At 38.9% G+C, this 22,162-nt stretch overlaps 1 pseudogene; it reads right to left on the bottom strand.

The window, feature by feature from the left end:
* Window positions 1-14,587: 14,587 nt before the first annotated feature.
* Window positions 14,588-17,599, bottom strand: LOC129053147 (actin, cytoplasmic 2-like; annotated as a pseudogene).
* Window positions 17,600-22,162: the final 4,563 nt, after the last annotated feature.

Here is a 22,162-nt window from a genome sequence, read left to right as displayed (position 1 = left end):
CACTTAATCTTTGCAACAATCCCCATGGGAGGTCCTGGCCCCATCCCCATTTTAGAGGTGAGAAGTCACATTAACCTGCCCAAGGTCACACACCAGGGCAGAGCAGGATCTAAATACAAGCAGGCAAAAGAGGTGCCAAGAAAGATGATAATATCCTTATGGTATGTGGAAAGGAGGAGAAAAAGTGCACATGGTGTGAAAGCCAGACAAGATGTAGGCCAGCCCCAAATGTAGACCAGATCCACAGCTGGCCAGCCTGTACTTTTCTTGTCTTAAAAGATCCTCCTCAACAAAGGAAGATCACGCAGTTCAGGGAGTGTGCTCAAAAAAGCTCTGATATGTATCAGAAACATGAGAAAAGAGAAACAAACAAAATACTAAAAATAAACACACCAGAATTACAACAGGGCTCGTCTTTAGGTGACAGGCCTGCAAGTGTCTTTTCCTAAGTCTGTTTTCTCCATTCTCCAAAATAGACATAAATTCAGGTGATGAGTCAGGCTGCAGGAGTAAACATAGGGTCAGAGGAAACTGCTGCCCACACCTGGCTCCTGACCTGGGCTCCTGGCTGGAGGATTCCCCTTCCCTGGGGTCTGTCCTTATCCCACAGACAGGGCCCTGTCATCTGTCATCCCTACACCCATTCCATGCCTTAGTCCCCAATAAAGAGTAGAGGGGAAGTGAACAGGTGAAATGGTCTCATGGCCCATGGGATGACAGTACCTGGCAGTCAGTGTCATTCAAATTGTCTTGTCTCCAGGAAAGTCCAAGCCCAAGTCCTTGAGAGCTTTCTTGGGAGTGTGGAGGCCCATTCTATTCATGTCCCTCTAAAAGGGATCAGATGGAAGAAGTTTTGTGGGATTCTGAGCCCCAGCCTTCTTCCCAGAAGGTAAAGCAGGCCTGCTGGCTGGAAAATGCTGTCATCACAGGGCCACCTCAATATTATTGTTTATCTCTTGTCCTGTCTATGGTCCAAACCAAAAACCCATAATTACTAACTGTGGAAAAGAGAGTTTCTGTGGTGCCAGTTGTGTTAGTCTCCCCTGTGTGAGAAACCCATGGGGTGCCATGGGGAGCCTCTGAGGAGAAAAGTCTCCTTATTGCCTTCACATATTTATGCCCCAAGTGCATAACTGCTCAGCAGAATTCCGCAGGTTGTTCAGGTAGGTAACACTCCCTTGAAGCAATGGAGTATAATCAAACATTTTGGCTCCTCCTGAAACCAGTTCCCACCTGTTTAAGTCCCAATAAGTTACAGATCTTAAGTAGGTTAGACACAAGCCTTTGCTCAAGGAAATTCACAGAAACTGCCAGTGCCAAACTTCTTATTGAATGGCTCATGAGTTCTCCCTCACTGATTAATCCTTTTCCTCATCCCTTCCTCCCCCTCCCAGATGCCCTGAGAACAAAGAGCTTGTAAACCAATAAATTGGGTGAAGCCCAAGAGCAATGGGCCATGAGCAAGCCTTCCATGCTCTGGTCCCCTGGACCCACTTTTTAAATGTTTATTCTGTCTTTTTCTAATTCCTTTGTCTCCTCCAGACTCAGGGTACCCACTGGATGGTGTGGGGCTGGTTTCCCCAACGCTAACCTGGTACATTCCAAATCTTGGTGCTTGTATTGTCTCTCAAATCAACTCAACAAGGCCTCCTCTGGTGACACAATAGCCATTTCTGTAGCCAAAAACTGACCCTACCATACAGTGCTCTTGAAAGGCAGGCAGGCAGCCACAACACTACTTGGGCTTGTCCTGAGCCTCAGATCTCTGGTTTCAATGACCTCACAGCCAGCTGATTGACAAGGACAGGGAAGTGTGTGGAGGAAGCACTCTCCACACCACTGAACTCCAGCCTGAGTGACAGAATAAGATACCATCTTAAAAAAAAAAAAATTACCATTAAAAATGAATCCTATTTTTTCCTGGGGGTGTTCCAAGATGGCCAAATAGGAACAGCTCCAGTCTGCAGCTCCCAGCATGATCAGTGCAGATCAGTGATTTCAGCATTTCCCACAGAGGTAGTTGGTTCATCTCATTGGGACTGGTTGTACAGTGGTGCAGCCCACGGAGGTGGGTGCAGCCCATGGAGAGTGAGCTGAAGTAAGGCGGGGTGTCACCTCTATTGGGAAGTGCAAGGGGTTGGGTGATTTCCCTTTCCTAGCCAAGAGGAGACATGACAGACTACCTGGAAAAAAAAAAAAAGAGTATTCCTGTGCAAATACTGCACTTTTCCCAAGGTCACGGCATCTGGCAGAACAAGTGATTCTCTCTCATGACTGGCTTGGTGGGCCCCATGCCCACAGAGCCTTGATCATTGCTAATGCAGCAGTTTGAGATCAACCCTGAAGGTGGCAGCCTGGCTGGTAGATGGGCTTCCACCATTGCTAAGGCTTGAGTAGGTAAATAAAGCATGCAGAAAACTTGAACTGGTCAGAGCCCACCACAGCTCAACAAGGGCTATTGCCTCTAGACTTTGCCACTGTGGGCCAGGCATATCTGAAAAACAGGCAACAGACAACTTTGGCAGACTTAAACATCCCTGTCTGACAGTTCTGAAGAGAGCAGTGGTTATCCTAGGATGCCATTTGAGCTCTGAGTTTGGACAGACTGCCTCCTCACGTGGGTCCCTGACCCTTGTGTAGCCTATCTGGGAGACACCTCCCAGTAGATGCTGACCTCATATAGGCAGCTTCCCCTCTGAGATGAAGCTCTAGAGGAAGGATCAGACAGCAATATTTGCTATTCTGCAATATTTGCTCTTCTGCATCCTCTGCTCGTGACAAACAGGCAGACAGAATCTGGAGTGGAACTCCCCCAAATTACAAAAGACTGCAGCTGAGGAACCTCACGGTTAGAAGGAAAACTGACAAGCAGAAAGGAACAGCTTCAACATAAAAAAAAAAAAATTTCATTTACACCAAAACCCTATGTGTAGGTCAACAACATCAAAGACCCAAGGTTGATAAATGCACAAAAGTGGGGAGAAACCAGAGTAGAAAAGATGAAAATTCTAAAAATTAGAGCACATCTTCTCCTTCAAAGGATCACAGCTCCTGACAAGCAATGGAACAAAACTGGATGGAGAATGACTTTGATGAGTTGCCAGAGGTAGGCTTCTGAAGGTTGGCAATGACAAATCTCTTTGAGCTAAAGTCACATGTTCGAACCCATCACATGAAAGCTAAAAAACAAAAAAGGTGATTAAATGAATGGCTAACTAGAAGAAAGAGTGTAGAGAAGACCTTAAGTGGCCTGATGGATCTGAAAAGCCTGGCACAAGAACTTAATGACACATGCACAAGCTTCAATAGCTGATATGATCAAGTGGAAGAAAGAGTGTCAGTGACTGAAGATCATATCAATAAAATAAAGTGAGAAGACAGGGTTAGAGAAAAAAAGAGTAAAAAGAAACAAACCAATATTCTGAGAAATATGAGACTAAGTGAAAAGACCAAATCTATATTTGACTGGTGTACCTGAAAGTGATGGAAAGAATGGAACCAAATTGGAAAACATTCTTCAGCATATTATACAGGATAACTTCCCTAACTTAGTAAGGCAGGCCAACATTCAAATTCAGGAAATATAGATAACATCGGGAAGATACTCCTTGAGAAGTGCAACCCCAAGACACATAACTGTCAGGTTCACCAAGATTGAAATGAAGAAAAAGTGTTAAGGGCAGCCAGAGAAAAAAGTTGAGTTACTCACAAAGGGAAGCCTATCAGACCAACAGTGGATCTCTTAGCAGAAACCGTACAAGCCAGAAGAGAGTGGGGCCAATATTCAAGACTCTTAAAGAAAAGAATTTCAATGCAGAATTTCATATTTAGCTGAACTAAGCTTTATAAGTGAAGGAGAAATAAAATCCTTTACAGTCAAGCAAATGCTGAGAGATTTTGTCACCACCAGGCCTGCCTTAAAAGAGCTCCTGAAGGAAGCACTATAGATAGAAAGAAACAACCAGTACCAGCCACTACAAAAACATGACAAATTGTTAAGGCCTTCAATGCTATGAAGAGACTGTATCAATTAATGGGCAAACTATCCAGCAAACATCATAATGACAGGATCATATTCACACATAACAATATTAACCTTAAATGTAAATGGGCTAAATGCCCCAAGTAAAGGACACAAACTGGCCAATTGGATAAAGAGTTGAGACCTGTCAAAGTTTTGTATTCTGGAGACCCATCTCTCATTCAAAGACTCACATAGGCTCAAAATAAAGGGATGGAAGAAGACCTACCAAGCAAATGGAAAGAAAAAAAAAAGCAGGGGTTGAAATCCTAGTCTCTGATAAAACAGACTTTAAAGCAACAAAGATCAAAAGAGACAAAGAAAGCCATGCATATGGTAAAGGGATCAATTCATGAAGAAGAGCTAAGTATCCTAAATATATATGCACCCAATATAGGAGCACCCACATTCATAAAGCAAGTCCTTATAGACCTACAAAGAGACTTACACTACCACACAATAATAATGGGAGACTTTAACACTGCACTATCAATATTAGACAGATCAACGAGGCAGAAAGTTAACAAGGATATCCAAGACCTGAACTCAGCTCTGCAACAAACAAACCTAATGACATCTATTGAACTCTCCACCCCAAATCAACAGCATATGCATTCTTCTGAGCACCACATCACACTTATTCTAAAATTGACCACATAATAGGAAATAAAGCACTACTAAGCAAATGTAAAAGAATAGAAATCACAACAAACTGTCTCCCAGACCACAGTGCAATCAAATTATAACCGAACATTCACTCAAAACTACAGAACTACATGGAAACTGAACAACTTGTTCCTGAATGACTGCTGGGTAAGTAAAGAAATGACGGCAGAAAAACAGATGTTCTTTGAAGTCAATGTGAACAAAAACACAGCGTACCATAATTTCTGGACACATTTAAATCAGTGTGTAGAGGGAAATTTATAGAACTAAAAGCCCACAAGAGACAGCAGAAAAGATCTAAAATTGACAGTCTAACATCACAATGAAAAGAAATAGAGAATCAAGAGTAAACAAATTCAAAAGCTAGCAGAAGGCAAAAGATAAGGAAGATCAGAGAAGAACTGAAAGAGATAGAAAAACAAAAAAACTTTTAAAAAAATCAATGAATCTGGGAACTATTATTATTATTATTTTTTAAAGATCAACAAAATGGATAGATCCCTAGCAAGACTAATAAGGAAGAAAAGAGAGAAGAATCAAATAGGCATCACACTACCTGACTTCAAACAATACTACAAGGCTACAGTAACCAAAACAGCATGGTACTCATAAAAAAACAGAGATATAGACCAATGGAACAGAACAGAGCCCTCAGAAATAACACCACATATCTAAAACAATCTGATCTTTGACAAACCTGAGAAAAACAAGAAATGGGGAAAGGATTCCCTATTTAATAAATGGTGCTGGGAAAACTGGCTAGCCATATGGAGAAAGCTGAAACTGGATCTCTTCCTTACACCTTATAAAAAAATCAATTCAAGATGGATTAAAGACTTAAACGTTAGACCTAAAACCATAATAACCCTAGAAGAAAACCTAGGCATTACCATTCTGGACATAGGCATGGGCAAGGAGTTCATGTCTAAAACACCAAAAGCAATGGCAGCAAAAGCCAAAATTGACCAATGGAATCTAATTAAACTAAAGAGCTTCTGCACAGCAAAAGAAACTACCATCAGAGTGAACAGTCAACCTAAAAAATGGGAGTAAATTTTCACAACCTACTCATCTGACAAAGGGCTAATATCCAGAATCTACAATGAACTCAAACAAATTTACAAGAAGAAAACAAACAACCCCATCAAAAAGTGGGCAAAGGACGTGAACAGACACTTCTCAAAAGAAGACATTTATGCAGCCAAAACACACATGAAAAAATGCTCACCATCAGTGGCCATCAGAGAAATGAATATCAAAACCACAATGAGATACCATCTCACACCAGTTAGAATGGCAATCATTATAAAGTCAGGAAACAACAGGTGCTGGAGAGGATGTGGAGAAATAGGAACACTTTTACACTGTTGTTGGGACTGTAAACTAATTCAACCTTTGTGGAAGTCAGTGTGGCGATTCCTCAGGGATCTAGAACTAGAAATACTATTTGACCCAGCCATCCCATTACTGAGTATATACCCAAAGGACTATAAATCATGCTGCTATAAAGACACATGCACACCTATGTTTATTGCAGCATTATTCACAATAGCAAAGACTTGGAACCAACCCAAATGTCCAACAAGGATAGACTGGATTAAGAAAATGTGGCACATATACACCACGGAATACTATGCAGCCACAAAAAATGATGAGTTCATGTCCCTTGTAGAGACATGGATGAAATTGGAAATCATCATTCTCAGTAAACTATTGCAAGGAAAAAAACCAAACACCGCATGTTCTCACTCATAAATGGGAACTGAACAATGAGAACACATGGATACAGGAAGGGGAACATCACACTCCAGGGACTGTTGTTGGGTGGGGGGAGGGTGAAGGGAGAGCATTGAGAGATATACCTAATGTTAGATGATGAGTTAGTGGGTGCAGCGCACCAGCATGGCACATGTATACATATGTAACTAACCTGCACATTGCGCACATGTACCATAAAACCTAAAGCATAATAATAATAAAATTAAATTGAATAAAAATAAAATAAAGGGGATATCACCACCAGTCCCTCAGACGTTCAAACTACCATCAGAGAAAACCATAAACACCTCTATGCAAATAAACTAGTAAATATAGAATAAATGGATAAATTCCTGGACACATACATCCTACAAAAACTAAACCAGGAAGAAGTTGAATCTCCGAATAGACCAAAATCAGGCTCTGAAATTGAGGCAATAATTAATTGCCTACCAACCAAAAAGTATCCAGGACTAGATGGATTCACAGCTGAATTCTACTGGAGGTACAAAGAGGAGCTGGTAGCATTCCTTCTGAAATTATCCTAATCAATAAAAAAGAAGTAATCCTCCCTAACTCATTTTATAAGGTCACCATCATCCCGATACTAAGGCCTGGCAGAGACACAACAACAAAAGGTAATTTTAGACCAATAGCTGTGATGAACATCGATGTGAAAATCCTGAGTACAATACCAGTAAACTGAATTCAGCAGCACATCAAAAAGCTTATCCACAACTATCATGTCATTTTCATCCCTGAAATGTAAGTGTGTTTCAACTTATGCAAGTCAATAAATGTAATCTATCACATAAACAGAACCAATGACAAAAGCCACATGACTATCTCAACAGATAGAAAAAAGGCCTCTGACAAAATTCAATGGTCCTTCATGCTAAAAAAATCTCTCAATAAACTAGGTATTCATGGAGCGTATCTCAAAATAATGAAAGCTGCTTATCACAAACCCACAGCCAATATCATACTGAGTGGGCAAATACTGGAACCATTCCCTTTGAAAACCAGCACAAAACAAGGATGCCCTCTCTCACCACTCCTATTCAACATAGTGTTGGAAGTTCTGCCCAGGGCAATCAGGCAAGAGAAAGAAAGAAAGAGTATTCAATTAGGAATTGAGGAAGTCAAATTGTCCCTGTTTTCTGATGACATGATTGTGTATAGAGAAAACTCCATTGTCTCAGCCCAAAATCTACTTAAGCTGATAAGCAACTTCAGCAAAGTCTCAGGATAAGAAATCAGTGTGCAAAAATCACAAGCATTCCTATACACCAATAACAGAGAGCAAAATCGTGAGTGAATTCCCATTTAAAATTGCTTCAAAGAGAATAAAATACCTAGGAATCCAACTTACAAGGGATGTGAGGGACCTCTTCAGGGAGAACTACAAAACACTGTTTAACAAAATAAAAAAAGACACAAACAAATGGGAGAATGTTCTATGATCATAGATAGGAAGAATCAATATCTTGAAAATGGCCATAGTGTCCAAAGTAATTTATACATGCAATGCCATTCTGATCAAGCTACCAATTACTTTCTTCAGAGAACTGGAAAAAAACTACCTTAAAGTTTATATAGAACCAAAAAAGAAGCCACATTGCCAATACAGTCTTAAGCAAAAACAACAAAGCTGGAGGCATCATTCCACCTGATTGGAAACTATAGTACAAGGCTATGGTAAACAAAACAGCATGGTACTGATACCAAAACAGATATATTGACCAATGGAACAGAAGACAGACCTCAGAGATAACACCACACATCTGTAATCATCTCATTTTTGACATATCTGACAAAAAGAATAAATGGGGAAAGGATTCCTTATTTAGCAAATTGTGCTGGGAAAAGTGGTTAGCCATTTGTAGAAAGCTGAAACTGTATCCCTTCCTTACACCTTACATAAAAATTAATTCAAAATGGATTAAACACTTAAATGTTAAACCTAAAACCATAAAAAACCTAGAAGAAAACCTAGGCAATACCATTGAGGACATAGGCATGGTCAAGGACTTCATGACTAAAACACCAAAAGCAATGGCAAGAAAAGTGAAAATAGACAAATAGGATCTAATGAAACTATAGAGCTTCTGCACAGTGAAAGAAACTGCCATCAGAGTAAACAGGAAACCTACAGAATGGGAGAAAATTTGGCAATCTACCCATCCAACAAAGAACTAATATCCAGAATCAACAAAGAACACAAACAAATTTATATGAAAAAAAAGTCATCAAAAGGTGGGCAAAGGATAAGAACAGGCACTTCTCAAAAGATGACATCTATGCAGTCAACAGAAGCAGGGAAAAATGCTCATCATCATTGGTCATCAGAGAAATGCAAATGAAAACCAAAATGAGATACCATCTCATGCCCCTTAGAATGGCGATCATTAAAAAGTCAGATGCTGGAGTAGATGTGGAGAAATTGGAATACTTTTACACTGTTGGTGGGAGTGTAAATTAGTTCAACCACTCTGGAAGACAGTGTGGTGATTCCTCAAGGATCTAAAACTAGAGTTGCCATTTGATTCACAAATCCCATTACTGCATATACACCCAAAGGATTATAAATCATGCTATTGTAAAGAAATATGCATACGTTTGTTTATTGTGGCACTATTTACAACAGCAAAGACTTGGAAACCAGCCAAATATCCATCAATGATAGACTGTATTAAGAAAATGTGGCACATATACACCATGGAATACTATGCAGCCATAAAAAAGGATGAGTTTATGTCCTTTGCAGAGACATGGATGAGCTAGAAACCATCATTCTCAGCAAACTTTCACAAGGACATAAAACCAAGCATCACATATTCTCACTCATAGGTGGGAATTGATCAATGAGATCACTTGGACACAGGGCAAGGAAAATCACACTCCAGGGCCTGTCGGGGAGTAGGGGATAGGGATTTGGGGGAGGATTAGCATTAGGAGAAATACCTCATGTAAATGATGAGTTGATGGGTGCAGCAAACCAACATGACACACGAATACCTATGTTCAAACCTACATACTGTAGACACGTACCCTAGAACTTAAAGTATAATAAAAATTTAAAAATAAATAAATAAATAAAAATGCATCCTATTATGTTCATTTCATATGTACAACATATGCTATGGGATACATATTGCTATTTCAAAGGTGACTATACTGGAACAAATTAACATATTTCTAATCTCACATAGTTACTGCTATAGTTCGGATATTTGCTTTCACAAACTATGCTGAAATTTGATCCCCAGTGTTGGAGGAGAGGTTGAGTGAGAGATGCTCAGGTCATGGGGGTGGATAGTTTATGAAGAGCTTAGTGTCATTCTTGTGATAAGGAGGGAGATTTTTTTTATTAGCCTTTGAGAACTCATTAAAAAAAAAAGCCTGGCACCACCCTCCCTTCTGTTGCATATGTGTGATTATAAATATTTTTCTTTCTGTGCCTGGTTTATTTCACGTAGCATAGTTACCCCCAAGCTCCTCCATGGTGGGGCAAATGGCAAGATCTCATTCTTGCTTAGGGCTAAATAACGTTTCTTTGTACTGGACAACAAGGTTGTTTCCACATTTTAGGTACTGTTAATAATGATTCAATGAATATGAGAGTGCAAATATCTCTATGGGGTAGGGATTTCGTTTGGTTATATGTCTAAAGGAAGAGTTGTTGAGGCATAAGTAGGTTTATTTTTAATTTTCTGGAAACCTCCATACCAATTTTTATAATTGCTACACATTACCAACAACACTGTACATGAGTTTCATTTTCTATACATCCTAGGCAAGCTTTGTGATCTTTTGAGTTTTTAATAATAGCCATCCTGATGTGAGTTATGTAACGTCTCAAAGAACCTTTGATTTCAATTTTTTCTGATGATTAATAATGTTGAATATGTTTTAAATACCTGTTGCCCATTTTTATATATTCCTTGGAGAAATGTCAATTCAGAGCTTTTGCTCAACTTTTAATATGTTTATTTGTTTTGCTACTGTTGAGTTGCACAATGTTGGGGAAAACAGTCCCACAACACCTCGCAGGTACCTTGAGTCTGGGGGAGACAAAGGAGTTAGAAAGAGAGAGAATAAGCATTTAAAAGGCAGGTCCAGGGCGCCAGAGCATCAGAGGCTTGCTCAAGGCCCAAAGCTGTAAGGCTTCACCTAATTTAGTGGTCTACAAGCTCTTTATTCTTAGGGTAGATGGGAGGGAGAGGAAGGAATGAGGAAAAGGATTAATCAGTGAAGGTGAACTCGTAAGTCATTGAGTAAGATGTATAGCACTGGTGGTTTCTGTGAATTCCCTTGAGCAAAGGCATGTGGCTAAACTACTTAAGATCTTTAACTTATCAGGACTGAAACGGGTGGGAACAGGTTTCAGGAAGAGCCAAGATGTTTGATTATACTCCACTGCTTCAAGGGAGTGTTATCTCCCTCGGCAACCAGTGGAATGCGCTGTGCGGTTGTGCTCTCAGGGAAAAAGACATGAAGGCAATAAGGAGATTTTCTCCTCAGAAGCCACCCATGGCTCCCCGTGGGTGTCTCACACAGGGAAGATCAAATCAACCGGCACCCCAGAAACTTTCTTTCCCACTTACAATTTCTTCATAAACTTTAGATCTTAACCCATCATCAGATATATAGCTTGAAAACATTTTCCCCAATATTTAGGCTATTGTATTTGGTCGATTGATTCCTTTTTCATTTGATGTAGTGTTGCTCATTTGTTTTAGTATATGTGGACTGAATTTTTAATATGCTATTCAGAATAATTATTACCAAAGCCATCGTTCATGAGCTTTTTTCTATGTTCTCTTCTAGGTGTTTTAGAGGTTGCAATCTTACATTTAGGATTTTTCAACTTATCTTCATTTGATTTTTGTGTATGATGTAAAATGTGGATACAATTTTGTTCTTTTGCATGTGGAAATCTAGTTTTCCCAGCACTATTCATAGAAAACATGATCCCTCTTCTCATTTTACGATTTTGCTGCAGATTTGTAAAACTAATTGACTACATATGCTTGGATGTTCTGTTCTGTTCATTTGGTCATGTTTCTGTGTTCATGCCAATTTCAAATAAGGTCGTGTGATTCTTCTTACTTTTTTTCTTTCTCAAGAATTGTTTTCACAATTTATGGCTCTCTATATAGCTATAAAAGTTTTGTATTTTGTTTTCTATTTCTGTGAAGAATGCCATTGAAATTTTGATGGATCGCATTTCATCTGTGTATTGCTTTTGATGCTATAAATATTTTAACAATATTAACTCTCCCAATCCATAAGCATAGATAATCTTTCCATTTATTTTTTTTCTTCTTAAATTGCTTTTATCAATGTCTCATAGTTTTCAATGGAGAGATCTTTTACTTTCTGGTTACCTTTTTTTAAAGTATTTAATTTCTTTGATATGCTTATAGTCAGATGAGTTTCTTGAATTCTTTTTCAGTTAGGTAATTATTTGTATGATAATGTTACCAAATTTGTTCATTGGTTCTAACAGTTTCTTAAATAGAATATTTGAACTGTCTTTACATATAGGAGTTTGTCATCTGCAAAGAGAGATAACTTTACTTATTGCTTCATAATTTGGCTGCCTTTTTTTTTTTCTCATCAGATGTTTATGTTCCCTATTTGATTTGTTTCTGTTTTAATTATTATTTTATTCATTGTGCTAATTTTGAAGTTCGTTGTTTTTCCTTCTAGTTTCTTAGATACAATGAGATGTTGCTTATTTGGTATCTTTATTTTTTTAATGTATGCATTTATTGCTGTAATTTTCCATCATAATGCTGCTTCACTGCACACCATAAGTTTAGGTATGTTGTGTTTCCACTATTATTTGTCTCAAGATATTTATGAATTTTTCTTTTTATGTTTCTTTTCATCAATTCATTATTTAGGAGCAATGTTTTAAAAATGTCATGTAGGCTGTGGGGCAGTAGTTCATGCCTGTATTCTCAGAACTTTGGGAGGCCAAGGCGGGAAGATCATGAGGTCAGGAGATCGAGACCATCCTGACTAACACGGTGAAATCGTGTCTCTCCTAAAAATACAAAAAATTAGCTGGGGGTGGTGGCAGTCTCCTATATTGCCAGCTACTCGGGAGGCTGGGGAAGGAGTACGGTGTTAACCTGGGAGGCGGAGCTTGCAGTGAGCTGAGATTGTGCAACTGCACTGCATCCTGGGCAACAAAGCGAGATTCTGTCTCAAAAAAAAAAAAAAAAGTTCATTATTTGCTAGTTTTTTTTTTGTTTTTTTTTTTTTTTAAGATTTCTCCTCTTACTGATTTTTGGTTTGCTACCATGACAGTCTGAAAAAATATTAAATATGTCTTTAGCCATCTTACTTTGTTAAGACTTGTTTTACGGCCTAGCAGATGGTCTATCTTAGAGAATCCTCCAGGCATGTTACAGCAAAATATATATTTGGCTGCTACAAGATGAAAAGTTCTGTATATGTCTGTGGGTTCATTTAGTTAAAATTAAGTCTGGCATTTTCTTATTAATTTTCTGTCGAGTTTATCTATTCCTTGTATTAATTGAGGTACTGAAATTTCCTACAATTATTTTATTGCCGTTTTCTTCTTCATTTCTATTTATATTTGCTTTAAATATTTAGGTGCTCCAATGTTGAGTGCAGATGTATATATATAATTGTTATAACCTTTTGATGAATTGATTGTTTTATTATTAAATGATGACCTTTTTGGTCTTATGACAGGTTTTGAATTGAAATCTCTTTTATAGATAGGAGTATAGCCACTCCTAACTTTTTATTACCATTTGCATAGCAGTATCTTCTTCTATTCCTTCATTTCCAGCCCTTGTTTGTCCTTAAAGATTAAGTGGGTCTCATGGGTAACATGTAGTTGAATCCCATTTTTAAAATGCATTTGGTCACTCCACATCTTTTAATCACATAATTTAATTCATTTGCATTCAAGATAATTATTGATAAGTAAGTTCTTACTACTGTTATCTTGTTAGTTGTTTCTGATTGAGTCATACATCATTTTTTCCCTTCTTCCTCCCATGTCTGCTTTTAAATGTTTCACATTTAAATATCTTCAGTAGTGATAAGCTTTGACTGCTTTGTTTTTATCATTAGTGTTGCTGCTGTAGTTTTTGATGGTCTTCAAAGGCTCAGAGAAAACATCTTATAGTTAATAATCAACTAGCTTAAGCTGACAACTTTTGTCACATAAAAACTGTAGACATTTATCCTCTGTTCCAATGACGTTTTTGAAATCACAATTTATATCTTTTAATACTGTGTCTTCCTTAAAATCACATTGGTGACAAGTCTTTTGCCGAGTGATTTCATGCTCCTCCATTTTTTTGTTTATTTTCCGTTAGTGCTTTTAGAATTTTCTTTGTTTCTCAACCTTTGAGAGCTTGATTCTTTCTTTTGGCAGCATTTTTATTTTTCCTTACACAATGATGTGTTGCTGAGGCCTAACGTTCTCATATAACAGTAGAAAACAAAAATTTGTTGTCATGTCTTTACAGAATCTAGAATTTCATACAAAAAATCTTACATAAATTAAAAGGATGAATACACTTACAAGTGTAAATGCAAACTGCTTCCAAATCAAGGCAAGTGAGAGCCCACGGTGTTCTGGCAAAAAACATCAGCTAAGAAAGGAAACTGGGTCCTATGGCTTGGACTTTTCAACCGTGACAGACAGGCAGGACAGAAGCAACTAGGTCAGGAGTCCTTGCCAGCCTCTAGAGAAATCCCAGAACACTCAGCCCTGATACATTAATACCCTGCACAGATCAGAGACTGCTGGCCATGCAGACTCACCAAGCCACAGGCTTGTCTTCCACAAGTACATTCTTACCTCAGTCACGAAATGTCCATGCAACGTGCACTAAAGTTTGAACTCAAAGATATGTACACAGTATTAAACAAATACCAAGGGGAACAATTAACTTGAATACAAGGTCAAAATCAGCAACAAGTTCTATGATCCAGTTTTAGTATCAGATACAATCTTCAAGGATAATTTCTTCTCAAAGCCTTATTCCAGTTTCATGAGGCTAGCATGAGGTGTACGCATTTGCCAAGGGCAAATTTATACTTCTGTATTAACCCATGCAGCAAATACTACACATCTGCTTAGTCCATTTAGAAGCATTTGTGTTGGATGATGGAGGGGCCCAACTCATCATACTCCTGCTTGCTAATCCACATCTGCTGGAAGGTGGACAGTGAGGTCAGGATGGAGCTACCAATCCACACTGAGTACTTGCGCTCTGGGGGTGCAATGATCTTAATCTTCATGATGCTGGGAGCCAGGGCAGTGATCTCCCTCTGCATCCTGTCAGCAATGCGTGGGTACATGGTGGTGCTGCCAGATAGTACCGTGTTGGCATACAGGTCTTTGCAGATGTCCATGTCACACTTCATGATGGAGTTGAAGGTGGTTTCGTGGATGCTGCAAGATTCCATGCCCAGGAAAGAAGACTGGAACAGCACCTCTGGACACCGGAACCGCTCCTTGTCAATGGTGATGACCTGGCCATCGAGCAGTTTGTAGCCCTTCTCCAAAGAAGAGGAGGATATGGCTGTGGCCATCTCCTGCTTGAAGTTCAGGGAGACCTAGCACAGCTTCTCCTTGATGTTGTGCATGATTTCCCACTCGTCTGTGGTGGTGAAGCTGTAGCCTAGCTTGTTGAGGATCTTCATGAGGTACTCAGTCAAGTCCCAGCCAACCAAGTCCAGACACAGGATGGCATGGGGAAGTTAGTAGCTCTCCTAGAAGGGCACTGTGTTGGTGACCCTGTGTCCAGAGTCCATGACAATGCCAGTGGTGCACCCAAAGGCATAGAGGGACAGCACATCTCAGATGGCCCCATGGCTTGGGTGTTGAAGGTCTCAAACATAATCTGAGTCATCTTCTCTCTGTTAGCCTTGGGGCTCAGGGGTTCCTTGGTTAGCAGCACTGGCTGCTCTTCTGGGGCCCTATGCAGCTTATTGTAGAAGTGGTGCCAGATCTTCTCCATGTTGTCCCAGTTGGTGATGATGCCATACTTGATGGGGTACTTCAGGGTCAGGATGCTGTGCTTGCTTTGGGCTTTGTTGCCCATGTAGGAGTCCTTTGGGCCCATGTCCACCATCATTCTCTGGTGTCGGGGGCACCCCACGATGGAAGGAAACATGGCTCAGGGAGCGTCATCCCTAGCAAAGCCAGTTTTCCACATGCCAGAGCCATTGTCAATGAGCAGCATGACGATCACTTCTTCTATTGCAATGGGCAGAAGAGTGGGATAGTGGAGCCACAGAACAACAAGGTGAGCAAGCTGGCAGTGGTGACTGGAGCAAGAGTTTTATTCTTGTTTGTTGTGGGGTAGTTTTATGTGGTATTAATCTTTTTTGTTGACTACGATCTTTCTGAACCTACATATTTATATTTCCCTCAAATTTTTGAAAGTTGTTATTATTCACTTGAATATGCTGTATATATGTTCCTTTTGCTGAACTCTTTCATGAATATTGCTAAATCTTAGATTTGCTTATTTAAGGTAATTGTGTATATCTGGTAAATAGTCTTCGTTCTTTTTGATTGTTTTTCTGTTTTGTTCTTTGTGAATTTCTTAATAACCTATGTTAATTTACTTTTATTTTCTTTTTTCTTTTGCCTTTTTTTTTTTTTTTTGGACAAAGCCTCTCTGTGTTGCCCAGGCTGGAGTTCAATGGCACCACACTGACTCCCTGAAACATCAGGGTTTCACTGGTCCAGACTGGTCTTGAACTGCTAACCTCAAGTGATCAACCCATTTCAGCCTCACAAAGTGCTGTGATTACAGGCCTGAGCCTGCACACCTGGTCCTAATAACTCATTTTAGAGCTCACTGATTCTTTATTCTGTTTCATCTATTCTGCGGTTGAAAGCCTTCTGATTTTTCCACTTCAACCAGTATAGTTCTCAGTTCCGGGACTCTTTATTTTTAAATAATTTCAGTCCATTTTTAAAAGTTTCTTTCAGAAGTGTATCAGTTCCTTTTCTGTGTTGTTTTAGAGATCTGAGTTTCCTGAAAACTGATAACATGAATTCTTGATCCAATAAACACTGATAGCCATCTCATTAATTAGCATTGGTCAATGGTTTATGCTTTGTCCATTTAGGGAGGTTATAATTTCCTGTTTGGTATTATTTCTTGTAGTTATACATCTATATCTTTTTATTGAAGGACTAGTTATTTAGTTTACTGTTTTCTATGTCTTATTTTGCATTTTGAGTTTTCTTTAAGACATAAGTATTGTGGGGTATTGTTTGCTTGATTTTGGCTAGGTCAATACCTCTGTTTTGGCAGTAGATAGTGCCTTAAGCCCAGGTTTATCTCAGCTCTAACAAACTTTGAAACACTGCCAGTTTCCTATCTGAGAGATTTTGAAAGGGATATCCTAAGAGTGTGGGAAGGCTCTCTATAGGTTTGTGATCAAGGAAATTATGCAATATACCTCCTACCTTATGGTAATGCTGTGCAGGCACTCAGGGTTGACATCTTCTGTAACTGAGAAATCCAGGCTGGAGATGTTAGTCCTGGCTTTCTACTTCATGCCTGGTTGTCCTTAGGTTTTTTTTCTTTTGTTTTTGTTTTTCTCTTTTCAGCACTCTCAGGGCTTCCTTGGGTGAGGATAAGAATAAGTCTCCTGCCAGGGAATCCACAGTGATGGGGAATCTTTCCATCCACTTCAACTTTATTTTATTCAGTGTAGTAACCAAGAGTCAGAGGAGTTTTTTTGCTTTTTTCTTTTTTTCCTTTTTTTTAGTGAGTATAGAAGAGTATTTTGTTTTATTTTATTTTATTTTATTATACTTTAAGATTTAGGGTACATGTTCACAACGTGCAGGTTAGTTACATATGTATACATGTGCCATGTTGATGTGCTGCACCCATTAACTCGTCATTTAGCATTAGGTATATCTCCTAATGCTATCCCTCCCTGCTCCCTCCACCACACAACAGCCCTCAGAGTGTGATTTTCCCCTTCCTGTGTCCATGTGTTCTCATTGTTCAATTCCCACCTATGAGTGAGAAATGTGGTGTTTGGTTTCTTGTCCTTGTGATAGTTTGCTGAGAATGTTGATTTCCAATTTCATCCATGTCCCTAAAAAGGACATGAACTCATCATTTTTTATGGCTGCATAGTATTCCAAGGTGTATATAGGCCACATTATCTTAATCCAGTCTATCGTTGTTGGACATTTGGGTTGGTTCCAATTCTTTGCTATGGTGAAAAGTGCCGCAATAAACATATGTGTGCATGTGTCTTTATAGCAGCATGATTTATAGTCCTTTGTGTATGTACACAGTAATGGGATGGCTACCCACAAACAGTGTAAAAGTGTTCCTATTTCTCCACATCCCCTCCAGCACCTGTTGTTTCCTGACATTTTAATGATCGCCATTCTAACTGGTGTGAGATGGCATCTCATTGTGGTTTTGATTTGCATTTCTTTGATGGCCAGTGATGATGAGCATTTTTTCATGTGTTTTTTGGCTGCATAAATGTCTTCTTTTGAGAAGTGTCTGTTCACGTCCTTTGCCCACTTTTTGATGGGGTTGTTTGTTTTTTTCTTGTAAATTAGTTTGAGTTCATTGTAGATTCTGAATATTAGCCTTCTGTCAGACGAGTAGGTTGCAAAAATTTTGTCCCATTTTATAGGTTACCTGTTCACTCTGATGGTAGTTTCTTTTGCTGTGCAGAAGCTCTTTAGTTGTCAATTTTGGCTTTTGTTGCCAATGCTTTTGGTGTTTTAGACATGAAGTCCTTGTCCATGCCTATGTCCTGAATGGTAATGCATTGGTTTTCTTCTAGGGATTTTTATGGTTTTAGGACTAATGTTTAAGTCTTTAATCTCTCTTGAATTAATTTTTGTATAAGGAAGGGATCCAGTTTCAGCTTTCTCCATACGGCTAGCCAGTTTTTCCAGCATCATTTATTTAATAGGGAATCCTTTCCCCATTTCTTGTTTTTCTCAGGTTTGTCAAAGATCAGACAGTTGTAGATATACGGAGTTATTTCTGAGGGCTCTGTTCTCTTCCATTGCTCTATATCTCTGTTTTGGTACCAGTACCATGGTGTTTTGGTTACTGCAGTCTTGTAGTATAGTTTGAAGTCAGGTAGCATGAAGCTCCCAGCTTTGTTCTTTTGGCTTAGTATTGACTTGGTGATTCGGGTTCTTTTTTGGTTCCATATGAACTTTAAAGTAGATTTTTCCAATTCTGTGAAGAAGGTTATTGGTAGTTTGATGGGGATGGCATCAAATCTATAAATTACTTTTGGTAGTATGGTCATTTTCACAATATTGACTCTTCCTTCTCATGAGCATGGAACGTTCTTCCATTTCTTTGTATGCTCTTTCATTTCGTTGAGCAGTGGTTTGTAGTTCTCCTTGAAGAAGTCCTTCACGCCCCAGATTTGGCTCTCTGTTTGTCTGTTATTGGTGTCTAAGAATGTTTGTGATATTTTTACATTGATTTTGTATCCTCAGACTGCTGAAATTGTGTATCAGTTTGAGGAGATTTTGGGCTGAGACAATGGGGTTTTCTAGATATACCATCATGTCATCTGCAAAGAGGGACAATTTTACTTCCTCTTTTCTTAACTGAATAATCTTTATTTCCTTCTCCTGCCTAATAGCCCTTGCCAGAACTTCCAACACTATGTTGAATAGAAGTGGTGAGAGAGGGCATCCCTGTCTTGTGTCAGTTTTCAAAGGGAATGCTTCCAGTTTTTGCCCATTCAGTATGATATTGGCTGTGTGTTTGTCATAGATGGCTCTTATTATTTTGAGATACGTCCCATCAGTACCTAATTTATTAAGAGTTTTTAGCATGAAGTGTTGTTAAATTTTGTCAAAGGCCTTTTCTGCATGTATTGAGATTATCATGTCGTTTTTGTCTTTGGTTCTGGTTATATGCTGGATTACGTTTATTGATTTGCTTATATTGAACAAGCCTTGCATCCCAGGGATGAAGCCCACTTGATCATGGTGGATAAGCTTTTTGATATGCTGCTGGATTCTATTTGCCAGTATTTTATTGAGGATTTTTGCCTCAATGTTCATCAAGGATATTGGTCTAAAAGTCTTTTTTTGTTGTGTCTCTGCCCGGCTTTGGTATCAGGATGATGCTGACCTCATAAAATGAGTTAGGGAAGATTCCTTCTTTTTCTATTGATTGGAATAATTTCAGAAGGAATAGTGCCAGTTCCACCTTTTACCTCTGGTAGAATTCGGCTGTGAATCCATCTGGTCCTGGACTCTTTTTGGTTGGTAAGCTGTTGATTATTGCCACAATTTCTGAGCTTGTTATTGGTTTATTCAGGAATTCAACTTCTTCCTGGTTTAGTCTTGGGAAGGTGTATGTGTCAAGGAATTTCTCCATTTCTTCTAGATTTTCTAGTTTATTTGTGTAGGTGTTTGTATTATTCTCTGGTGGTAGGTTGTATTTCTGTGAGATCGGTGGTGATATCCCCTTAATCATTTTTTATTGCGTCTATTTGATTCTTCTCTCTTTTCTTCTTTATTAGTCTTGCTAGCAGTCTATCAATTTTGTTGATCCTTTCAAAAAACCAGATCCTGGATACATTAATCTTTCAAGCATCTTTTGTGTCTCTATTTCTTTCAGGTCTGCTCTGATTTTAGTTATTTCTTGCCTTTTGCTAGCTTTTGAATGTGTTTGCTCTTGCTTTTCTAGTTCTTTTAATTGTGATGTTAGGGTGTCAACTTTGGATCTTTCCTGCTTTCTCTTGTGGGCATTTAGTGCTATAAATTTCTCTCTACACACTGCTTTGAATGTGTCCCAGAGATTCTGGTATGTTGTGTCTTTGTTCTCATTGGTTTCAAAAAACATCTTTATTTCTGCCTTCATTTCTGTATGTACTCAGTAATCATTCAGGAGTAGGTTGGTCAGTTTCCATGTAGTTGAGTTGTTTTGAGTGAGTTTCTTACTCCTGGGTTCTAGTTTGATTGCACTGCGATCTGAGAGACAGTTTGTTATAATTTCAGATCTTTTACATTTGCTGAGGAGAGCTTTATTTCCAACTATGTGGTCAATTTTGGAACAGGTGTGTTGTGGTGCTGAAAAAAATGTATATTCTGTTGATTTCAGGTGGAGAGTTCTGTAGATGTCTATTGGGTCCACTTGGTGCAGAGCTGAGTTCAATTCCTGGGTATCCTTGTTAACTTTCTGTCTCATTAATCTGTCTGATGTTGACAGTGGGATGTTAAATTCTCCCATTATTACTGTGTGGGTGTCTAAGTCTGTTTGTAGGTCAAGCAGTACTTGCTTTATGAATCTGGGTGCTCTTGTATTTGGTGCATATATATTTAGAATAGTTAGCTCTTCTTGTTGAATTGATCTCTTTACCATTATGTAATAGTCTTCTTTGTCTTTTTTGATCTTTGTTGGTTTAAAGTCTGTTTTATCAGAGACTAGGATTGCAACCCCTGCCTTTTTTTGTTTTCCATTTGCTTGGTAGATCTTCCACCATCCTTTTATTTTAAGCCTATTTGTGTCTCTGCACATGAGATGGTTTTCCTGAATACAGCACACTGATGGGTCTTGATTCTTCATCCAATTTGCCATTCTGTGTCTTTTAATTGGAGTATTTCGTCCATTTACATATAAAGTTAATATTGTTATGTGTGAATTTTATCCTGTCATTATGATGTTAGCTGGTTATTTTGCTTATTAGTTCATGCAGTTTCTTCCTAGTCTCGATGGTCTTTACATTTTGGCATGATTTTGCAGCAGCTGGTACCAGTTTAACCTTTCCATGTTTAGTGCTTCCTTCCTTCAGGGGCTGTTTTAGGGCAGGCCTGGTGGTGACAAAATCTCTCAGCATTTGCTTTTCTGTAAGGCATTTTATTTCTCCTTCATTTATGAGGCTTAGTTTGGCTGGATATGAAATTCTGGGTTGAAAATTCTTTTTTTTAAGAATGTTGAATATTGGCTCCCAGTCTCTTCTGGCTTTTAGAGTTTTTACCGAGAGATCCGCTGTTAGTCTCATGGGCTTTCCTTTGTGGGTAACCCGACCTTTCTCTGTGGCTGCCCTTTACATTTTTTCCTTCATTTCCACTTTGGTGAGTCTGACAATTATGTGCCTTGGAGTTGCTCTTCTCGAGGAGTATCTTCGTGGCATTCTCTGTATTTCCTAAATCTGAATGTTGGCCTGCCTTGCTAGATTGGGGAAGTTCTCCTGGATCATATCCTGCAGAGTGTTTTCCAAGTTGGTTCCATTCTCTCTGTCACTTTCAGCTTCACTAATAAGATGTAGATTTGGTCTGTTCACATAGTCCCATATTTCTTGGAGGCTTTGTTCATTTCCTTTTATTCCTTTTTCTCTAAACTTCCCTTCTCACTTCATTTCATTCATTTCATCTTCCTTCACTGATACCCTTTCCTCCAGTTGATTGCATTGGGTTCTGAGGCTTCTGAATTTTTCACATACTTCTCGGGTCTTGGTTTTCAGTTCCACCAGCTCCTTTAAGCACTTCTCTGTATTGGTTATTCTAGTTATACATTCATCTAAATTTATTTCAAAATTTTTAACTTCTTTGCCTTTGGTTTGAATTTCCTCCTGTAGCTCAGAGTAGTTGGATCGTCTGAAGCCTTCTTCTCTCAACTCGTCAAAGTCATTCCCCCTCAGCTTTGTTTCGTTACTAGAGAGGAACTGCGTTCCTTTGGA

Source organism: Pongo abelii, chromosome Y, assembly GCF_028885655.2.
Source record: "Pongo abelii isolate AG06213 chromosome Y, NHGRI_mPonAbe1-v2.0_pri, whole genome shotgun sequence".
Taxonomy (NCBI): Eukaryota; Metazoa; Chordata; class Mammalia; order Primates; family Hominidae; genus Pongo; species Pongo abelii.
This window is presented reverse-complemented; position numbering and strand designations above follow the sequence as displayed.